We start from the raw sequence: 16,547 nt of genomic DNA, 5'->3' as shown, positions 1-16,547 counted from the left end.
AAGGCAAGGAGGAGTGGCTCACAAGAGAAGGCTGCAGCTAAATGAGACAGTTTTCAAAATGAAAGGACAGCACCTAATTAAAAATATATATTTGTATTTGATTGGGTGGTGAAAATATGCAGTCTGCTAAAACTAGGTAACGATTTTGTGAAAAAAGTAACTAGATCTGTGATTTGCTCTGAAAATGTGTACAAATGTTATGCTATTTGACATGTGCTTATATTTCCAAACAGCCAACCACTCCTACTATAGCTGAATTTGAAGCTAGTATGCTGCACACAGAAAGTGTTGTGAACTTTTGACCTATTTGAACAAGAGAGTATCCCAAAGGCAGTTGCTACTGAAACTAAGCTAAGGCAGTGCAGGAGGAAGGGTTAAAAAGAGACTGTACTTTCACATAAAAAATTAGAGTTGTTTATACACTTTCCTTATTATGGAGAAGTTATTTTCTAAATCAGTTTTGTCATATAAAGTTAAATGAAGGTGTAAAGTGATAGCTGGATAATGTTAAATGGTTTAACAGACTCATGCATAGATTTGAGAATCCACAGCGAAGTTACATGGTGCTGCGCTGAGTGTCTTGGATGATTTGCGGATTTGCCCAAAACCCCAACCAAATTGGGCTTTCTTTGGAGGAGTGTTAAAAAATGTTAACAATGTTGACCATTCAGAAGTGGTACACCAATAATTAAATATGAAAGGGATGTTGTGATTTTATTTCTGACTCAGTAACCTTGAAAGCAAAGTGAAAAGGGTTGCCATTAATGGCTCTCTTATATGGGGGTGGTGTACCATTTTTGTGCTTGGTTGTCACGAATTTCCAGTGAGAAGAGATTCTTACTGAAACAGAGAAACAAAAATAGAGACCAACAAATACAGTTAACAAGTATCTGAATTAAGGCATAGTTTTGAAAAAAATGTTTTAAAAGGCATGAGTGTATATAAGATGGATGACAGTGAATGGAATGTTTACAAAAAGTAAAAGGGAATATAAATGGAGGGCATGTGATAAAATAAGGTAAAGTACAGTGATCACTACCAGAGGATTACAAATATTAAAGAGTAACAACTACCCAGGGATACACCAATGTAGACACTGACACAACCACTCAAACACAAATGCATCCAATAATAAACCCAGGCATTCCGTCATGTATACACTGACACATCCAGGTATGCACTGATGCATGCACTGAGACACCCAGGTACAAACTGCTGCTTGCACTGACACCCCAGGCACACACTGATGCATACACTAACAGGTATGTGCTTAAAAGAGAAGACATGCACTTCAAAGTTTCAGTGAGTTACATGCACACTTACACACCCATATGCTCAGTTATACATCTAGTCTTCCACCCATACTGCAAATTACATACCTATTTACAAAAACATAGAGCCACTCATACACCCAATCACACAGAGACAGGGGCACTCACATAACCACCCAGTCACCCATGCAGCAGTTATTTATCCAGCAGTAACAGGCCACTTGCACATACAGTAGCACACCCCAAGAGTCCTAACAGTCAGTTACCAATCCATACAGCTACTTACAGACACATTGAGAGGCCCATACAGTTTCTAAGATAACAAGTAATATAGTGACATAGTTACATACATATCCAGAGACACATGCACAGAGGAAATAGTACAGTCACTCAGATATGAACTCAAAAACTGACACAACCAAGTTAACCATCCAGGCAAGTTGACCATTAAACATGTCTTGGGCCTGCTCCTGCAGAGCCTGTCTGTGCAGTTTTACTGTCAGGCCAACTTGACATTTAATACCACTTGCCAAGCCTTACATTTCCCTTTTTAGACATATACTTTGCCCCTAAGCAAGGGCATAAGTAGGCCATATGCCAGGGTGCTATGTGCTTAAAAGGTAAGATATGTACTTTGAAGTTTCAATGAGTTACATGCACACGTACACACCCATATGCCCAGTTAAACATCTAGTCTCCCACCCATATTGTGACTCATAAACCTATTTACAAAAGCATTGAGGCACTCACACACCCAGTCATAGACACTTACCTTCCTTACCTATACAGCAGTTATGTATACAGCACTAAAAGAGCCACTTGCAAACACAGATGCACACCCCAGAGTCATTAACACAGTCAGTGATGAATTAATGCATACACGTTTCAAGGCCCATACTGTTTCTAAGATAGCCAGTCATTTAGCGACATAGTAACTTACATATCCAGTGACACATGCACAGAGGAAATCATATACTCACTCAGATATGTACACAAATAAAGATGCAACCAAGGCAGCAAGACACGTTGCCCTTTCAACATGTCTCAGGCCTGCTACTGCATAGCCTGTGTGTGTAATTTAATGCTAGGTCAACTTGGCACACACAGTTGCACACCCCTAATGCCACTAACACAGCCAGTAAGCAATACATATAGCTACTTACATGCAGTTACACACAACACACAAAGAGGAAATTGTATACTCACTCAGATATGAACTAAAAATACTAACACAGCCAAGGAAGCCAACCCGACACATCACCTTTTAAATATGTCTCGGGCCTGGTACTACAGAGCTTCTGTGTGCAGTTTTACTACCAGACTAACTTGACATTTAAAACACATTGCCAAGCCTTATACACACTTTTTATTACAAATAATTCAACCCTAAGGTAGGCTGTAGGTAGGCCATAGAGCTGGATAATAAGTGCTTAACAGATGCAGTTCAAAGTTTCAATGAATTACATGCACACTTACAAACCCATATGCAAAGTTATACATGCAGTCTCTTACCCATACTGTGACTGACAAACCTGTTTACAAAACCATAGAGCCACTTACAAGCCCAGTCAAACAGAAATAGAGGCACTTAGACATTCACCCTTACAGCACTTATGTATCCAGCAGTAACTCACCCAGTTGTACACACAGATACATATCCCAACATTCTCTAACACAGTAAGGTAAGCATTCCATACAGACACTTATATACACATTTAGAACCCCATTGAGTCAATAAAGACCCAATTACGGGTTTGATGGTGCTGCGCCGGGTCCGCACCGCTAAAGCCGCAGTCAGACCACCCACCAGATTATGAGGTTCCTCCTGTCTGGCGGCTGGTATTTGGCGGTCCCATTGCGGTGCCTCCGAAATTGGGCACCACTATGGGAACCCCAAAAGCAGTACCTGCACGGTATGGTCTGAGAAGTCGATGCCATGCAGAAACTAGGGCGCATGCACACAGAGGGGGACTCGTTTTGCCCCCCTGTGTGCACCCCCATGCAGAGGAGGCACAGGGGCCTTGCAGAGGCCCCTTTGTTTCCTCTCCACCACAGTGTTTAGGGAAGAGGAACCTCCATGACACCGCCAGCAGAGAGGAAATTCATAATATGCTTGGCGGGACTGTGGTGGTCCAGCCAAGCAATTTGCGGTCTCCTGACCGCCGCAACACCACCAGGGAACGGCGGTTTTCCTGTGGCTGCAGCAGGGCTGTAACAGTCCCACCACCCAAGTCATAATAGGGCAGTTGGGAGACCTCCATTGCCCCTCCACTACAAGTGTTTCAGTCCACGGACTGCCAGACTCTTAATCGGGGTCTAAGAGAGCCTGTCATATGCCAACATAGTTACTTAGACCTCCAGTGACACATACACAGAGGGACTGATACAGTCTCTTAGATATGTACTTAAGTACTAATATAACCAAGGCAGCCATCCATACACATATACAGACTTACAGAGATACTAAGCCAGACAGTGACAAAGCTAGAAAGGGGCTGATACACATATTTAGGTATATACTCAAGTAGTAACAATCTAAGTCACCGTACCGAGACAAGTAGCCCTTCAAACATGTCATGTGCCAGCTACTGCACAGTCTATGTGTGCTGTTTTACTATAAAAAAAAACAGGAGGGAGTATCCCCAGGACACAGCGTCCTAGTGATTTATAGAAGTGGAGATATATATATATATAGAAGAAAGAATTATTTCTTTGTTTAAGAAACCCTCACTCACCAACCTGGTTGGTGACATGCTTCATCATCGGGGTCCACCACAATGGCCGAGTGCCACTTAGGTGTGCTCCAAGAGTAGCCGATCCAGGCTACTCTGGGAGCAAAAGTGCTTCCCATGGAACTACCCCTCTGCAAATATAGCTTGCCTTCAAACTCAAAATAGTTCCTTTTGAGTGCTAGGGTGGCACATTAAAAAATGCTGTGTTAAGGAGTGTTATGTGTCTATATTGTTTCATCCAGCACTCTACCAAGGACCTCAAGGGTTTCGTCCTGTGGGAAGCTGGCGTAGAGGCTCTCAATGTTGAAGCTAACCAGAACAGTACTCTCATCTACCTGAATATCTTTCAGGCGAACCAGTAGGTTTTTGGTGTCACGTAGGTAGGTGTCAGTTTTCTGCACCATATTCTTAAAAAAGCAGTCACAATAGCTCGATAGAGGTTCAAGTAGGGACACAAGGCCCGACACGTCGGTCTGCCTGGTGGAGGGGTTTTGTTTTTTTGCATCTTTGGCAATATGTAGCAATTTGAGCCTCATGCTTAGTGATTTTTCTCAACAAAATGCTTCTGTAACCAGCCCCCCACCAGTTTCCATGGGGCAAACCTTTATTCAGTTTCCTGTGAGTTCCTTTTTGCTTTTCTGTTGGCTGTTGATAATACTTTGGTTCTCCCACCAACCCCGTCCCCTGTCAGTCATCCGTAGTGCGCGATCACTTCAAAGTTGCTTGAAGTGATACTTGTGATGCATGTCTAAGACAATATTGCTTAGCCACTATACGATACGCTCCTATGATACAAGGTGGCGCATGACACCCACTTTTCACTGAGAATGCGAGTGGGTATGTACTGTTTGTGAGGTTTAAAAAAGAAAAAAACCTGATTTGAAAAACTGCATTATAACCTGCATGCATGCACAATATGTCACTGAGTTACGACATGTCATATGTGTGGAGGTTCAAGATCTCTAATCCTTGAACCATGGAGAGCTGCTAACTCGGAATGCTGATAATGATGAAACGTATACAAATGTGCACTATTTATGTTGATTTATTTCTTTCAGAAATAATTTTTTGCTTACACAGAAGGCTGTAAGTTTGCTGGACCGTAAGTACACAGTCTGGCTATTTGTTGAATCAGGGTAGGTGCGCCTTAGCGTGGGTAGACTACCCGTTTCATACACTTGGTCCTGCCAAAAACCTTACAATGTTATTTTAGGCTTGAAACATGTTGAACACAATTTTTTTCACAAATACACTGATACTTCCTGGCCAGTAAAGCCAATACAAGTATCCCACTTGGTTTTTGATCTTTGTCTTGTGACTCCAAAATAAAATGTAGGGAGTACCACAAAGACAATTTTTAAACTCACTAATTCATTACACTCTCACACTTTCAAAAAATCCAGCTCCGCTGTAGGTACAGGCATCGAAGCACACCTAAGTGGCACTCGACCACTGTGGTGGACCCCGATGATGAAGCATGTCACCAACCTAGTTGGCGTTTCTTAAACAAAGAAATAATTCTTTCTTTGCTATATATCTCTCTCCACTTCTATAAATCACTAGGACGCTGTGTCCTGGGGATACTCCCTCCTGTATTTTTGATACATTACCCAAGGGGAATGGGAGTCTGATCAGGACAAACCCTTACTCTCTTCGTGTTTAAACATGTGCTGTTTCTCTGCCAGGTCAAGTAGGCAATTAAAATCCCTTGTCAAGCCTTAAATATCCTTTTTTCTACATATCATTGACGCTAGGGTAGGACGTGGGTAGACATACACTGATGCATACATTGACACATCTAGACACACTCTAAAGTATACAATTGCACACCCTGGCATACACTGAGGTATACACTAACACACTCAAGCACACACTAATGTGTACACTAACACTCCCAGGCACACACTCATGCATACAGTAAGAAATCCAGGAACACCTTTTTGTACACACTGACATACCCAGGCACTCATTGATGCATACACTGACACACCCATGAGCATACTCAAGCATTCACTGACACACCCAGGCACACAATGATGCATATACCGGCACATCCATGCAGACACTGATGCATACACTAAATCACTCAGAAGCACACTCATAAATACACTGACTCACCTATGCATTCACTTGTGCATACACTGACACATGCAGGCAGACACTGATGTATACACTGACACACCAAGACATAATGAAGCATACATTGACACACCCAAGCACACTCATATGCATGCTCTTACACACTCAGACACACAGTAACATTTATACTACACACCAGAACACACTTATGCATACACTAGCACACCCAGGTACACAGTAGTTCATACACTCATACACCTGACCACACACTGATGCAAACACTGACACACCCAGACACGCAGTAATACATACACTGACACATCCAGGCAAACACTTTTGCATGCACTGACACACCCAGGCACACACTTATGCATACAATGGCAAACTGTAGCGATTTCCAGGCGATATCAAGGGAGAACAGGGCAATATCACAGAGGCACTACAACTCCCAGAAAGCCCGGGGTCTTGGTAACGAGAAACACGCCTTCAGGGCGTGTATAAATACACTCCGATCCCACTACCGGGTGCTTGTCTATCCTTCCGGTTGTTGATCGTGTTGGAACAAAGCTTTCCTTGAGTTGTGAGTTGGGTGTGTGCGGACGCTTTCCTTCCCGCTGAGGACGCCAAGACACTTTTTCCTTTCCCGTGAGTAGAAATCGGATACATGGCATTTAGCACGGCCGTGCTATCATAGTGCAGTCTTCTACCTTCCCTTCGTATCCCGAACCCTGTGGATAGTTGAACTATTTAGACTCTGTGCGATACTTGCCACCGGTAGTGAATCTAACTACTCGGTCCTATATACTGAGACTTACTTTTCCTTGGATCGAGCTGTGAGTTAACAGCCCACCTTCCGCTTGAACTTGAGTCAGTGCCTTCCCCAGACTCCAGGCTGTACGAGCGGTGGTTATCAGTAAGTGAATGTTCTGTTACAATATATATGCAACAACCAGGGCGTCTTAACCATTGTAGTGCTAAACAAGTGTTCTTGTGTTTCCAGAAATTGTTGTGCCTTGAAGTCATCCGAAGTCTTAGACCAGACCTAGAGGGGTGTCTTCACAACAAACTTCCCCGATCAACTACCCTTCCCCCTACCTGGAGGACTACCTGTCTCCGGTGTGTGTGTCACACGGGGAGGGTCAGTGCTATTGGGTATAGGGAAGACTATCATCTCGCTGTGGTCCCCGCTGGCTAGATACCTCAGGTTAGTGGCTGGTGTGTTCTTTACTTGGATTACTTTTCCGCTGCTAACCTTGACAGATTGACAAGCCCAAGGAAAAGAAGCCTAGCCTGGACCATGGACACGAGTGCAGCTTTGGCCTCATTACTTGAGGGCTTTAGTGTACTTCAGCAGGAAGTGCATGCGTCCCGAGTTGAGAATCAGGAACTAAGAAAGGACATGAACACCATGCGTAGGGAAGTCGCTGGCATGTCACGAAAAACTCCAGGGGCAGGGTCCTATATTAGAGAAGCTACACTTCCCCCTCCCGGACAAACTGTATCACAGCCTACAACCCCAATGGCAGCCGGGGGTGGGTTCTTTTCTCCCAATGCCATACCTTCGTCCTCCACCGACCACGCACCAACAGTACATGTCATTCAGAATACCGGAATCCCTCTAGCTCCTCCTGAACGATTCTACGGTGATCCCAAAAAATTCGAGACTTTCTTGAATCAGTGCCGCCTCCACTTCTTGTGCAAACCGACTGTGTTCCAAGATGATGCGGATAAGAGCGCGTTCATGATGTCGTACATGGGCGGAAATGCTGCCAGCTGGACAATCCCTTTAATGGAAAAAAAATGATCCCGTTCTTCATCAGTTCACCGATTTTTGTTCTGCCTTAAGAAAACTTTTTGATAGAAAGACTCACATGTTGTCTTTGGACAAGGAACTCCTTACATTGCACCAGGGGTCACAGGACCTGTTGTCTTACATTACTTCCTTTAACCGGCTCTTAGCCGAAACCGATTGGCCACAAGAAAAACGGACCTCTTTGTTCTATCAAGGCTTAAGAAGCGAGTTGAAGGACTTATTATCACAGGTAGTCCAACTTCCGGCGACGTGTGAGGAACTCATTGATATAACGGTGCAGTTAGACCATCGCCTTTTGGAGAGAAGAGGAGATCGGAGCAGGAGTGATGGCAGAGGATGGTATCCCAAACTGAAAATCCCGCAGGAAGACAGTGCCAAAAGTACGGATGGAACCGAACCCATGCAGATAGGGGGTATCTGAGGTCCTCTGTCTTCCGAGGAACGAGAGCGACGGCGTAAATTGAAACTATGTTTATACTGTGGCAAAGGAGGGCACTTCATCAGGGAGTGTAGGGCAAGGGCCCAACAATCTGAAAAAAATTCAGCGCCTCGTAAACCTGCTGTTATGGGAACAAGAGAGAAGTCGGAAAACTAGAATGTCCAAACCAGGCGGAGATCGCTGGGGTGGACATACGACAGACTATGATCTCCTCGCTTCTTGCAAACACTATGATGCCTGCTGTGGCCCATATCAACTTATCAGTGTCCTTGTGGACAACAGGGGACAAAGTCACGCAGATGGATGCTCTACTAGACTCTGGAGCAAAGGGTAATTATATGGACATCGACTATGCAACCTCTCTAGGCATAGAATGGGAAAAGAAGGACGAACCTGAACATGTGAAGGCGGTGGATGGTTCCGTCTTGTCTTCCGGACTGGTCGTAAAGCACACGGTCCCTCTACGCATGCAGCATGAAGAACATTCGGAATATATCCAGTTCGATTTGATTGCGGTGCCTCAGTTCCGCGTCATTCTTGGCATGCCATGGTTAACATTACATGACCCTGTGGTGAGCTGGTCCGCATGCACAGTGTCATTTAAGTCTTCCTACTGTATGGAGCATTGACACCGCCCTTCTTTTTTCACTCCTGAAGGTGAAGCGTGTCCTGGTGTTCGTCACCTGGCTATGGCGTGTACTGAGAAACACATATGCAGTACTACCAGTTTACCAGAGATTTACGAGGAGTTTTGTTCCCTTTTTGACAAACAGAAGGCTACCAGGTTACCCCCGCATAGGGTTTACGATTGCTGCATTGAGTTACTCCCAGGGGCAGCTATTCCATGTAGTCGTGTTTACGCCCTTACCGAACATGAAAATGCGTATCTGCAGAATTACATCGAGGAGAATCTGGCGTCAGGGTTCATAAGCCATTCCACTTCGCCTGCTTCGTCACCCCTGTTTTTCATACCAAAGAAAGACTGTGCCGAGCTGCGACCGTGTATCGACTACAGGGCCTTAAATAACATCACGGTCAAGAATAGATATCCCCTTCCATTGATCCCGGTACTAATGGACCAGATCAAGGGGGCACGCTATTTCACCAAGTTGGATCTCAGAGGGGCCTATCATCTGGTCCGAGTCAAGAAGGGCGATGAGTGGAAGCCGGCTTTCCGAACTAAGTTCGGTTTGTTTGAGTACAACGTCATGCCCTTTGGGCTATGCAACGCGCCTGCGGCCTTCCAATATTTCATGGACGAAGTGCTCAGGGGTCTACTGGATACCATATGCATGGTGTACATTGACGATATCCTCATCTACTCACGGACTCTCCGGGAACACGAACAACATGTCACGGATGTGTTGAGTCGTTTACAACAGCACGATCTGTACGCCAAATTGGAGAAGTGTCTCTTCCATGCAACTGAAGTCTCCTTTCTGGGATACGCGATAAACGCAAACGGCTTTCAGATGGAGAAGGGAAAAGTTGAGGCCATCACTAATTGGAACACACCACAAGACATCAAATCCATACAGAGCTTTCTAGGCTTTGCGAACTATTATAGACGCTTCATCAAAGATTTCTCCAGGATCATTCAACCCATATCCAGTCTGTTAAAGAAAAACATTCCTTTTGAGTGGGGGGAAGAAGCTGAACAATCTTTTCGGATCCTCAAGGAACGGTTCACTCAAGCTCCCATATTGCGCCACCCGGATGCCCAGCTTCCGTTCATTTTGGAAACCGACGCCTCACAGTTTGCATTGGGAGGGGTGCTATCGCAACGCCACCCTACAACGGGGCAAATCCACCCGGTGGCCTTCTACTCTAAGAAACTTACTCCTAGCGAGGTCAATTATTCTATCACTGACAAGCAGTTGCTTGCCATCAAAAGGGGCTGTGAGGAGTGGCGACATTACCTGTTGGGTGCCCGGCATACCATCGAAATCTTCACAGATAACCGGAACTTGTTATTCCTGAAAACAGCAAAGGCTCTCACCCCCAGACAACTTAGATGGACTCTGTTTTTCTCGGATTATGATTTTGTGATAAAGTACCGTCCCGGTCCCCAAAACGGAAAGGCCGATGCCCTCTCGCGGAATCAAGACACCCAAGACACTCAGTCCATCCTCCCAGAAGACCCACCATCCATTCTGCCTGAAAGATCATTCCCAGAAAGCACCATTGCCTTGCTAACATCCACGGATTTCATTGAGGACGTCAAGGTGGCGTTAACGGAGGTGGATGCACAGGCTTGGCTGCAAGATGAGCCTCAATGGCGGTCGCAAGTTGACGAACTCCTGTATTTTCGCCATGCCCTGTACGTACCTGACCCGGGTTTGCAAATGCAGGTACTGAATTGGGCTCATGATTCAGTGTTAGGAGGTCATTGGGGTGTGTATAAAACGATATCCACCATTGAACGTTCTTTCTAGTGGGCTACCTTACGAAACGACGTCAAAAAATACGTCAGGAACTGCTCGGTATGCGCCCAGAGTAAAGCGAAACATACCAGACCTACGGGTCTACTCCGTCCTATTCCAGTACCCCCTAAATCGTGGCACACGGTCTCTATGGACTTCATAGTGGAGATGCCATTATGTCAAGGAAAAACAACGATCCTGGTGCTTATTGATCACTTGACAAAAATGGGCCATTTCGTGCCATTGGAAGGACTACCCACGTCCGCGAATTGGCCATGGTTATACTACAGCATCTCATCAGAGCACATGGCATTCCTAGGGTCTTCATAACAGACAGAGGAACACAATTCACTTCCCGGTTTTGGAAAGCTCTTTGTCAATCTTTAGCCATTGATGCCAGGCTTTCAACAAGTTACCATCCGCAGACAGATGGCAAAACGGAAAGGCTCAACCAAACCATAGAACAATACCTACGTTGTTTTACTTTACAAAACTCAATGGACTGGGTCACCCTCTTGTGGTTAGCGGAATTCACCTATAATAACTCTGACCATTCCACCTTGGGTTGCTCCCCTTTCTTCTGCCTTCTTGGGTATCACCCGAACATCCTCCCCTTCGACTGGCCTGTGTCTTCCAATCTGCCCAGCATCCAAGAACATCATGCACATCTTCAAGCTGTTCGGATGGATGCAATGCGTCATCTGGCGGACGCTCAAGCTTCGCAGAAACGCCACGCCGACAAGAAACGCAATCCTGAACCGGACTACAAGGTGGGGGACAAGGTATGGCTCTCCACCAAAAACATTCATCTCCGGGGTATTAACAAGTTAAAACCAAAATACATTGGTCCCTATAGTGTGGAGGAAATCATCAACCCTGTGGCATTAAAACTGGCTATCCCCCGTAACTGGCGAATCCATCCTGTTTTTCATGTCTCACTACTCCTGCCCTGTTCCGTGGACACCAGATTGCCCGTACGCCCCCCCCCAGTGTTGGTAGAGGGGTTGGAAGAATATAAGGTTGAGGAATTGCTGGATTCTCGGATCCACCGGGGTAGGGTCCAGTACCTGGTCAGTTGTAAAGGTTTTGGGGCTGAGGAGAGAACTTGGGAACCAGTGCAGAACCTTAATTGCCCTGACTTAGTGACGCAGTTCCATCAGTTGAATCCCGGGAAGCCTGGTCGACCGCTGGGTCGGCGATCCTTGAGAGGGGGTTCTGTAGCGATTTCCAGGCGATATCAAGGGAGAACAGGGCAATATCACAGAGGCACTACAACTCCCAGAAAGCCCGGGGTCTTGGTAACGAGAAACACGACTTCAGGGCGTGTATAAATACACTCCGATCCCACTACCGGGTGCTTGTCAATCCTTCCGGTTGTTGATCGTGTTGGAACAAAGCTTTCCTTGAGTTGTGAGTTGGGTGTGCGCGGATGATTTCCTTCCCGCTGAAGACACCGAGTGTTGGGTGTGCGCGGACGCTTTCCTTCCCGCTGAGGACGCCAAGACACTTTTTCCTTTCCCGTGAGTAGAAATCGGACACATGACATTTAGCACGGCCGTGCTATCATAGTGCAGTCTTCTACCTTCCCTTCGTATCCCGAACCCTGTGGATAGTTGAACTATTTAGACTCTGTGCGATACTTGCCACCGGTAGTGAATCTAACTACTCGGTGCTATATACTGAGACTTACTTTTCCTTGGATCGAGCTGTGAGTTAACAGTCCACCTTCCGCTTGAACTTGAGTCAGTGCCTTCCCCAGACTCCAGGCTGTACGAGCGGTGGTTATCAGTAAGTGAATGTTCTGTTACAATATATATGCAACAACCAGGGCGTCTTAACCATTGTAGTGCTAAACAAGTGTTCTTGTGTTTCCAGAAATTGTTGTGCCTTGAAGTCATCCGAAGTATTAAACCAGACCTAGAGGGGTGTCTTCACAACAACCTTCCCCGATCAACTATCCTTCCCCCTATCTGGAGGACTACCTGTCTCCGGTGTGTGTGTCACACGGGGAGGGTCAGTGCTATTGGGTATAGGGAAGACTATCATCTCGCTGTGGTCCCCGCTGGCTAGGTACCTCAGGTTAGTGGCTGGTGTGTTCTTTACTTGGATTACTTGTTCGCTGCTAACCTTGACACAAATGTAAGCACACAGTCACACAACATATCCATTATCCATCAAATACAGTAAAGGAATAGAAGCTCAACCACAGTTCTTTTTATGATTAGAGGGTGTGGTTTTAAAAATAACATTTTTAAAAACCTGTTTTAATTTGTTATTTTTTTATAAATGTTCCAAAAAACAGTACAAAACTGTACAAAAAGAAACATAACGAAACCCAACTGGTTTTCTAATTAAAAAACAGGCCCGAAAAATCTTAGTTGCCAAAAGGAACAAACAAATTACATGGTTGTTTATTAGCTGCATTGAAATATTCTGCCACAGATGCTGTATTTAGCCCACCTGACATGTGGCATCTCAGGCAGTGGGTTGTCATGTGTCCTAAATTTGGACAAAGAGCTGGAACAGTTATTGTGTCTGAAGCAGAGAGTGCTGGCAAAATGGCTGATGATGTTGAAGGGCAAGCACTAGTTTTCCTTTCACATACCATCCTTAAGTGAGACCTTTCATGGCTCATCTTAAGGGGTTTCCACATTGATGAGGTACCATGGCGTACTTCTTGGTGGTGCAGCGAGATAATTCTTTGCCACTGATTGTACATTTAACCCCATGGCTGCTGGCCTGATTCCCCTGCTGTGCTGGGGGGAGCGGGGCGCGCACTGGGGTTCTCGTGTGCTCATGACGAGCTGAGCTCGTCACGGCCACACCCGTTTCAATAGAACGCTCAGCTCAGCAGGGGAATTATCCCCGCACCTGAGCGTTCTAATGGCTGTGACGAGCTCAGCTCGTCATGAGCACACGAGAACCGTGGCTCATGACGAGCTGAGCTCGTCATGAGCATGGGAGGGGTTAACAGTCATGGCTGTCACCTTCTTCTCTCTGTAAGGGATTACAAAGAGGAACCACAAAACCGAAAAATATTGAAAAAATAAACCAAATTAAATCATTTACTACATATTTTTCTTAAAACATTTAAACTTGACTTTTTATTTTTTTAAATGCAATTCTTATTAGAAAAAATATAAAATAAACTTTAGAAAACAAAATACATACTATTTGTTTATATAATAAAAAAGCTTAAACATTCTGAAAACATAAAAGGTAACAAAAACCCCAAAATTTACAAAAAAGGTAAAGTATATAAACAACTTATAATTTATAAATAACATTTCAGAAAACATTAAAAAATGCTCTAAAAGAACATAACTGAAATGTTATAGGCAAATGACATAAACTTAAAAAAACCTTAGAAATTCCCTGAAAAACACAAATGTTACAAGAAAGTTATAGTTAGGAAAATAAAATTTTAAAAACCTGAGAAATTCACTGAAAAAAATTAAAGAACTAAAGGTTACGGGGACATTATAGTTAGGAATTAACAGTAAAAAAACATTAGAAATTGACTGAAAAAAACAAGGTTACAGGGACATTATAATTAGGCTCAGATTTTCGTACAGTACAATGGAAAATTCAGTGGTTATAGTTACCTGAGCTAACTGTAACTTACACCCCTGCAAGGCATTGCTTATGACCTTACAAATCACATCACTCATGACATGGTCAGTGACATCACTGATGGTATTACTGATGACATCTCAAATGACATCTCTGATGATATCATCCACAGAATCACTACTACACCGACTCGCACCCCCATACAACCTCTCATACACACACACTCACACTAGCACTGACATACCCATTCACAGACCCATGCAAATCGTGACATAAACCCATTCACACACATAGGCATTCACATAGCCACTCACTCACTCATGCAGCCACTTGCATAGACACTCACTCAACCATATAGCTACTAACAGAGCTACACACAACCATTCAACAACTCATACATCCATTGACTCATCCACAAAACCACTTACATACCCATTCACACATCAATACAAGCACTCACAAGCCCACTCACTCACCTACACAGCCATTCACACAGATACTTACTGTGCAAAACAGCCACTCACACACCCAGTCAGTTACCCATACACTCACTCAAACAGATACCCACTTACACATCCAATCACTCATCCATAGAGCCATTCACACAGTCTTTCAGTCACCCATACAGCCCCACACAAACTCACCTACCCATAGAGCCACTAATACAGCCACTGTCACTGATACAACCACTCACCCACCCAAACAGTCACTCACACACTCATTCACTCACCCATGCAGCTACTCACATCCCCACTTATTCAATCATACCGCCCCTCACACACCCACTCTCACACTAATACAGACTGTCACACAGCCACTCAGATGACATATGTTAGAAACAGTATTACTCATTAGTAGTACACAATGAATAGTAATTTAACTGATGCAGTAGCTTAGTATATCTTTAAGTCTCAAAAAGGTTTATGAAACAATTACACTCACTGGATGATGTCATCAGTGATGTCATTTAAGACGTTCTCAGGGATGTCGTCAGTGATGTTCACTCCCATGTCATGAGTGATGTAATACGTGAGGTCATTAGCAGTGCATTGCGGGGCAATCACTGATGACATCTCAAATGGCATCATTGATGACATCATCGAGTGAGTCTGAGTATTTCTTAAATGTTTCTTGAGACTTAAAGTTGGATACTAAGCTACTGCATAAGTTAAATTATTATTATTTCTGTACTACTGAGTGATACTATTTTTAACACGTCACCTGAGTGTTTGTGTGACTGTATTAGTGGGTGAGTGGCTGTCTAAGTGTCGGTACTTGAGTATGCGAGTAACTGTATGGGTCTGTGAATGGGTTTGTGAGTGGTTTTCTGGGTGTGTGAAGGGTTCTATGGGTGTGTGAGTTGGTATGTGAGTGATTGTATGGAGGTGTGAGAGGTTGTATGGGTGTGTAAGTAGGTGTCTGAGTAGCTGTGTGGGTGTGTGAGAAGTTGTATGGGTATGTGAGTGGTTTTAGGAGTGTGAGCGGGTGTGTGTGTGAGTGGTTGTGCAGATGTGTGAGAAGGTTTGCAAGTAGTTGTTTTGGTATGTAAGTAGGCGTGTAAGTGGTCATATGGCGCTTTGAGTGGGTGTGTGAGTGTGTGTATGAGTGGTTGTGAGGGGTGTGAATGGATGTGTGAGTGGTTGTTTTGGTCTGTAAGTAGGTATGCGAGTGGTTATATGGGTGCATGAGTGGTTTCTGGATCTTTGAGTAGGTGTGTGAGTGGTTGCATGTGCGTGAGTGAGAATGGTTGTATTGATGTGTGAGTGATTGATTGATAATAAGCTTTATTGGGTTAAAATGAAAAAACATAAAGCCTACAACACATACACAATCAAATAAAAGTCAGGCAAACATTAAAATTATGAACAATTCATACCACCGTCTCATGGTATAATCAATCCCTCATCGAAATCCTGGATCTGACAACGGCCTCTAAAAACTAGCAACATTATAAACAGCGGCCCATATGCATCAAAGCAAAAATCGGTCGCGAAGGGGCAGATTCCCAATGCAAAAAACGCAATTTGAGTAATCTCTAAATTGCGATTACTTAAATTGCCATTACATTTAAGGAATCGCAAATTGTAAAAAACTAGCAATTTCGCTAATAGGGGGAGCAAATTACCATGAAGTTAAACTTCATGGTAATTTGCAAAAACTTTGAAAAATTCCCTAAAGTGCATTTTCAAAAGTCCCCTTTTACACACACACATGCCC

This window comes from Lissotriton vulgaris, chromosome 8 (assembly GCF_964263255.1).
Source record: "Lissotriton vulgaris chromosome 8, aLisVul1.2, whole genome shotgun sequence".
Classification (NCBI taxonomy): Eukaryota; Metazoa; Chordata; class Amphibia; order Caudata; family Salamandridae; genus Lissotriton; species Lissotriton vulgaris.
Note: the sequence above shows the minus strand (reverse complement) of the source record.